Below are 7,372 nucleotides of genomic sequence, written 5' to 3' on the forward strand. Positions count from 1 at the left end.
AGCGCACAGACCTTAGGGGCCGAGTGAACTCCACTGACCGGGGTCATCCACCCAGCCCTCTCTCAGGTCCCTGGTGTCCTCTCTCCAGACAGCCACGCCCTGGCAACACAGAGACTGGGACTAACGTCTTTTCTTCCCAATTACAAATTCCTGGTGTATCAGTGTCCTGGGGCTGCTGTAAAATGACCACAAACTGGGGGTGGGGGGGAAACAGCAGAATGTATCTTCCTTCCCACAGTTCTGGGACTGGAAGTCTGAGACTGGGTGCCAGCACGGCTGGGTTCTGGGAGGGTCTCTCTTGGCTCTTTGCTGTGTCCTCGAGTGGCCTTTTTTTGGTGCATGCACACAGAGAGAGTTCTCTCCCTTCCCCTTCTTATAAGGCCACCAATCCTATTGGATTAGGACCCCACCCTTATGACCTCACTTAACCTTAATTACTTCCTAAAAACCCCATCTCCAAAGACAGCCACAGTGGGGTCTTCGAGCTTCAACATGTGAATTGGGGAGGGGGACACAATTCAGCCCATAACAGCCACAAACTGGGGAGCTTAAAACAACAGAAATTTATTGAATCACAGTCTGGAGGCCAGAAATCCAAATTCGAGGTGTCAGCAGGGCTGCTTCCTTCCGGAGTCATTCTCCAGGGGAGAATCTGTTTCCTTGCCTTTTCCAGCTTCCAGAGGCATCTGATTTCTTGGCTGGTGGGCCCTCCCTCCATCTTCAAGGCCAAGGAGTTTTCCAAAGTGGTTGCTCAGGACATGCTACCATTTAACTATGGTCATTCTGGGGGGTGTGTAATGGTTTCTCACTGCGGGGTCTTTTTAATTGTGGTAAAATACACATAACATAAAATTACCATCTTAACCGCAGCTCAGTGGTATAAAGTGCATTCACACTGTGTTGATACCATCCCCACCATCCGCCTCCAGAACCTTCTCACCTTAAACTGTCCCCATTAAACACTAACACCCCATTTCCTCCCCCCTGCCCCCAATCCTTGGCATCTACCATCCTACTTTCTGTCTCTAAGATTTTGACTGCTCTAGGAAGCAAACATAAATGGAACCAGGCAGTATTTGCCTTTTTGTGACGGGCTTATTTCACTGAGCATAATGTCCTCAAGTTTCATCCATGTGGTAGCAGGTGTCAGAATTTCCTCCCCTTTTAAGGCTGAATAATATCCTAATTGATGATGGTATTTTTATTTTCATAGCATTAAACACACTCCCCTCTGGTAGAGGTGCAGCTCTGCAAACAATCACGTCATCTTCCAACATTAACTGACTGTCAGATAAACACGGAAAAAAACAGCCCAGAAAAGAAAGCAAATACTCATCTGCCTACCAAGGTACAGTGATAAACTCCATTTCTTTTGGGGAGATAAAGAATAAACAGACTTATTATAGTCCACAAAAAACATCTAAGACCAAAGGGACCCTATATTACGGATGTGGTTTATTTTGACAGAGGTTTATAGGGGTTTTTTTTCCAATCACAGGACTTCCTGTGGTATCAACAATTTACTGTCCGGCTTTGGGCTTTTCAATGTTCTGGCACCTACTACAGAGAAAGCAATCCTAGACTTCCTTATACACGTTTTTCCTGAAAAAGTACAACTGCTCACCAGTGCCCATCAAATGACAGTGCTGACCAAACTCAGCACAGCAAGCTTTAATGTCGGCTTACACGGGACACAGAGTCAAACAGGAGCGTTTGGGAGCATTGGTGACTGGATTGAGCACAGCTGCCCCAGCTGGAGCAGAGCACTGGGTGGGTGGGTGACTGCAGCCACTGCAGACCCGTGGGATCCAGGAGGGAAGGAGACACTTTAAAGTTTGGTTTGGAGCCCACATTGTTTCTTGTCTTTTGGGAAAATGTAGCCAGTCTTGAGTCTCAAGTGAAGTGGGCTTTAGCCCATAGGGAGTTTCCTGCAGCCACCAGAACAAATGGCCACGAATTAGGGCCCTCTTGCCTCCCTCTCATAAGGACCCTGTGAGGATACTGGGCCCCCCCAGATCCCCGCAGGATCATTTCCCACCTCGAGATGCTTAACTTAATCATACCTGCAAAGTCCCTTTGCCGTGTGGGGCCACACATCCACAGGTCACGGGATCAGGATGTGGACACTCTCTCTGATGGTTCTAGAACTTCACCGTCCCCCAGGGCAGCCCTTGGACACACGTGGCCATCGTGCACTTGAACTGTGTTCAGTGCAATGGAGGGACTGAATTTTCTTTCTTTTTTCTTTTTCTTGAATTTTATTTTACTTATTTTATTTTTTTTATACAGCAGGTTCTTATTAGTTCTCTGTTTTATACATATTAGTGTATACATGTCAAGCCCAATCTCCCAATTCATCACACCACCACCACCCTCCCCCACTTTCCCCACTTGGGTGTCCATACATTTGTTCTCTACATCTGTGTCTCTATTTCTGCCTTGCAAACCGATTCATCTGTACCATTTTTGTAGATTCCACATATATGCGTTAATATACGATATTTGTTTTTCTCTTTCTTCACTCTGTATGACAGTCTCTAGGTCCATCCATGTCTCTACAAATGACCCAATTTCGTTCCTTTTTATGGCTGAGTAATATTCCATTGTATATATGTACCACATCTTCTTTATCCTTTCATCTGTCGATGGGCATTTAGGTTGCTTACATGACCTGGCTATTGTAAATAGTGCTGAAATGAACATTGGGGTGCATGTGTCTTTTTGAATTATGGTTTTCTCTAGGTATATGCCCAGTAGTGGGATTGCTGGGTAATATGGTAATTCTACTTTTCATTTTTTAAGGAACCTCCATAGTGTTCTCCATAGTGGCTGTATCAGTTTACATTCCCACCAACAGTGCAAGAGGGTTCCCTTTTCTCCACACCCTCGCCAGCATTTGTTGTTTGTAGATTTTCTGATGATGCCCATTCTAACCGGTGTGAGGTGATACCTCATTGTCGTTTTGATTTGCATTTATCTAATAATTAGTGATGTTGAGCAGCTTTTCATGTGCCTCTTGGCCATCTGTATGTTTCCTCTGGAGAAATGTCTATTTAGGTCTTCTGCCCATTTTTTAAAATTAATTAATTGATTGATGGATTGATTGAATGATTTTTGGCTGCATTGGGTCTTTGTTGCTGTGCGCGGGCTTTTTCTGGTTGCGGCGAGTGGGGGCTACTCTTCGTTGCGGTGCGTGGGCTTCTCATTGCGGTGGCTTCTCTTGTTGCGGAGCATGGGCTCTAGGCACGTGGGCTCCAGTAATTGTGGCTCGCGGGCTCTAGAGCGCAGGCTCGGTAGTTGTGGCACACGGGCTTAGTTGCTCCGTGGCACGTGGGATCCTCCCGGACCAGAGCTCAAACCCGTGTCCCCTGCATTGGCAGGCAGACTCCCAACAACTGTGCCACCAGGGAAGTCCCTTCTGCCCATTTTTTGATGGGGTTGTTCGTTTTTTTAATTCTGAGCTGCGTAAGCTGTTTATATATTTTGGAGATTAATCCTTTGTCCGTTGATTTGTTTGCAAATATTTTCTCCCATTCTGAGGGTTGTCTTTTTGTCTTGTTTTTAATTTTCTTTGCTGTGCAAAAGCTTTTAAGTTTCATTAGGTCCCATTTGTTTATTTTTATTTCCATTACTCTAGGGGGTGGGTCAAAAAAGATCTTGCTGTGATTTATGTCAAAGGGTGTTCTTCCTATGTTTTATAGTGTCCAGTCTTACATTTAGGTCTTTAATCCATTTTGAGTTTATTTTTGTGTATGGTGCTAGGGAGTGATCTAATTTCATTCTTTTACATGTAGCTGTCCAGTTTTCCCAGCACCACTTATTGAAGTGACTGTCTTTTTTCCATTGTATATCCTTGCCTCCCTTATCAAAGATAAGGTGACCATATGTGTGTGGGTTTATCTCTGGGCTTTCTATCCTGTTCCACTGATCTATATTTCTGTTTTTGTACCAGTACCATATTGTCTTGATTACTGTAGCCTTGTAGTATAGTCTGAAGTCAGGGAGTCTGATTTCTCCAGCTCCTTTTTTTCCCTCAAGATTGCTTTGGCTATTTGGGGTCTTTTGAGTCTCCATACAAATTTTAAGATTTTTTTGTTCTAGTTCTGTAAAAAATGCCATTGGTAATTTGATAGGGATTGCATTGAATCTGTAGATTGCTTTGGGTAGTATAGACATTTTCACAATATTGATTCTTCCAATCCAAGAACATGGTATATCTCTCCATCTGTTTGTGTCATCTTTGATTTCTTTCATCAGTGTCTTATAGTTTTCTGAGTACGGGTCTTTTACCACCTGAGGTAGGTTTATTCCTAGGTATTTTATTCTTTTTTTTTGCAATGGTGAATGGGATTGTTTCCTTAATTTCTCTTTCTGATCTTTCATTGTTAGTATATAGGAATGCAAGAGATTTCTGTGCATTAATTTTGTATCCTGGAACTTTTCTGAATTCATTGATGAGCTCTAGTAGTTTTCCGGTGGCATCTTTAGGATTCTCTATGTATAGTATCATGTCATCTGCAAACAGTGACAGTTTTACTTCTTCTTTTCCAATTTGTATTCCTTTTATTTCTTTTTCTTCTCTGATTGCCGTGGCTAGGACTTCCAAAACTATGTTGAATAATAGTGGCAAGAGTGGATATCCTTGTCTTGTTCCTGATCTTAGAGGAAATACTTTCAGTTTTTCACCATTGAGAATGATGTTAGCTGTGGGTTTGTCATATATGGCCTTTATTATGTTGAGGTAGTTTCCCTCTATGCCCACTTTCTGGAGAGTTTTTATCATTAATGGGTGTTGAATTTTGTCAAAAGCTTTTTCTGCATCTACTGAGATGATCGTATGGTTTTTATTCTTCAATTTGTTAATATGGTGTATCACATTGATTGATTTGCGTATATTGAAGAATCCTTGCATCCCTGGGATAATTTCCACTTGATCATGGTATATGATACTTTTAATGTGTTGTTGGATTCTGTTTGGTAGTATTTTGTTGAGGATTTTTGCATCTGTATTCATCAGTGATATTGGTCGGTAATTTTCTTTTTTTGTGACATCTTTGTCTGGTTTTGGCATCAGGGTGTTGGTGGCCTCACAGAATGAGTTTGGGAGTGTTCCTTCCTATGCAATTTTTTGGAAGAGTTTGACAAGGATGGGTGTTAGCTCTTCTCTAAATGTTTGATAGAATTCAACTGTGAAGCTATCTGGTCCTGGACTTTTGTTTGCTGGAAGATTTTTAATCACAGTTTCAATTTCATTACTTGCGATTGGTTTGTTCATATTTTCCATTTTTTCCTGGTTCAGTCTTGGAAGGTTATACCTTTCTAAGAATTTGTCCATTTCTTCCAGGTTGGAGGGACTGAATTTTCATTGCATGTAAGTTTAACTAAAGTTGAAACGTCACACGTGGCAGGCCAGCGGCCAGCAAGCTGGATGCGTAGGTCTCTGTCTTGACCTGGTGTGAATGGGTTTGTGCGTTTGTAAACGCATGGAGTGAACTCAATACTAATGCACTTTACACACTCATTGCACCCCAGTTTACAGAAAACACATTGCTGTCCCCTTGGGAGCTGAGGTTTCCAAGGCTCTTCTGGGAGGAGGTGATGCATGGTGGGGAAGTGCCAGGACGCACTGCCGGGCTGCAGGGGCCGCAGAAGGATGGATCAGGGACTTCGGGTCACTGAGTGGCAGCCCAGCAGGCAGCCCTCCGCTCATATCCTTCCTCAGCTACCCAGGGCATCACGGAGTCACTGCCGCCAGCTAACCAGCGCCACCAGGAAAGGCGGACTCTGTTTACTGAGGCGGGATACAGGTGATCCGTTCTCAGCCAAGATGGTTTAAAACAAACGTGTTTCATCTCTTACAAGGATCAAGTTCAGTGGTGATGCTGCTGAAATCGGATTGACTTGAAGGAGTCAAAACAGATGCTGAAGAAGGAACAAAAGCGTAAAGGACATGTTTCTGTCCATCTTCTGAGCTGACGTCCCTGCTCAGTTATAACCGATAACTCGGAGGTGTTTACCCAGCAACAGGGCTACTGCCACCGGTGTCAGTGACACGGTGAGGCCGCGTTCCCGGGCCGGGCCTGGGCTGAGTTTTCTCATGGACATTCAGCCGTCCTCAACCCCACCGCGGCTGGAGCCACACAGGGGCCTGGCCCTGCCCGCCCAAAGCCTGTGGTTCCCGGGGTCTGAGGAACGGTGTTTTTAAAAAGCTCCCCGGCGACTGGATTGTGTGGGTGGGGATGAGGGCCCAGACACCCCATTTACATTTGTTGTAACAAGCTCTGTGAAAGTTCTGTGGGGTCACCCCCAGGTTTTAATGGGGAAACCGGGCTCGCTGGAGAGGTGGGAGAAGGAAAGGCAGAGCCAGCAAGAAGCCCACCTGGATTGCAGGCCATCCTCCGGGGCCCGTGCAGCCTTTGCTCCTTCCTCTGTGATGTGTGCAGTTGAAGACAAGTTGTAGCCTCAGGGCGAAAACCCAAAGTCCTGAACTTTACACTTGAGTGAGAAATCTTACGGTATAAGGACCTGCAGTTGTACTTTGATGAAAACTCCGCCCCAAAGGCACCTGCTCAGACGTCCTGCAGCTTGTGAGGGTGGTGTTCCCAGCTATGGAAGGAAGGACAGTATTGATAATTGGAGGGGGGTCTCCGGGTTGGGACTTGGGGGAGGGGGAGAAAGCAGCCACGTGTCAACTGTGCACAGGCCGTCCATTTCCACAGGGACTTTGGGACAGAGAAAGGCCAGTGTCCGGAGGGGCCTTGCAGGAGGAGAAAGGACCGCAGGGCCCTGAGCCGGACCCCACCCGCCCCACGGTGACATCCTGTCCCAACAACAGCCCCAAGAGCAAGCGGGTGATTCCATCTCCTCTTTCATGTCGATGGAGGGCCTTCCTCTGTGTGCACAGAAGTCTTTGTCTCGCGGTAGATGTTCTGCTTTGTAGGTTATTTTTGATATCTGGCGTTAGCCCTGGGACGACGAGATTCTCCCGGGAACCACACGGAGCTCGGGCAGAGAAACCACAAACACACGGAGAGGAAAGACGTTGATCTCGGCCCTCAAAGCCACGGTACGGAAAACAAACACAGGCGCTGCCACTCCCCATCCTGAGGGCCGTTGAGTCTGCAGGACCTGTCCCTGTGACTGCAGTTTAGGAGTGTGCTGTGGAATTCCTGGCCAGCCTTTAAACTTCAAAGCTTCTCCCTTTGCTTTTATGTTATTTTCTCGTTTTGCAGGAGTACAAATGTGGGCGCCTGCCCACACCCTCTCCGTTGTCTGTTCTGTGCCAACCAGGAATCCGGCCCCTTCCCACCCCGGCATTCCCCACGGCCATCCCTGGATGCCTGGACACCCCGCTCTCCCACCTGCCTGACAT

The sequence above is a fragment of the Eschrichtius robustus genome, chromosome 19, assembly GCF_028021215.1.
Source record: "Eschrichtius robustus isolate mEscRob2 chromosome 19, mEscRob2.pri, whole genome shotgun sequence".
Taxonomy (NCBI): Eukaryota; Metazoa; Chordata; class Mammalia; order Artiodactyla; family Eschrichtiidae; genus Eschrichtius; species Eschrichtius robustus.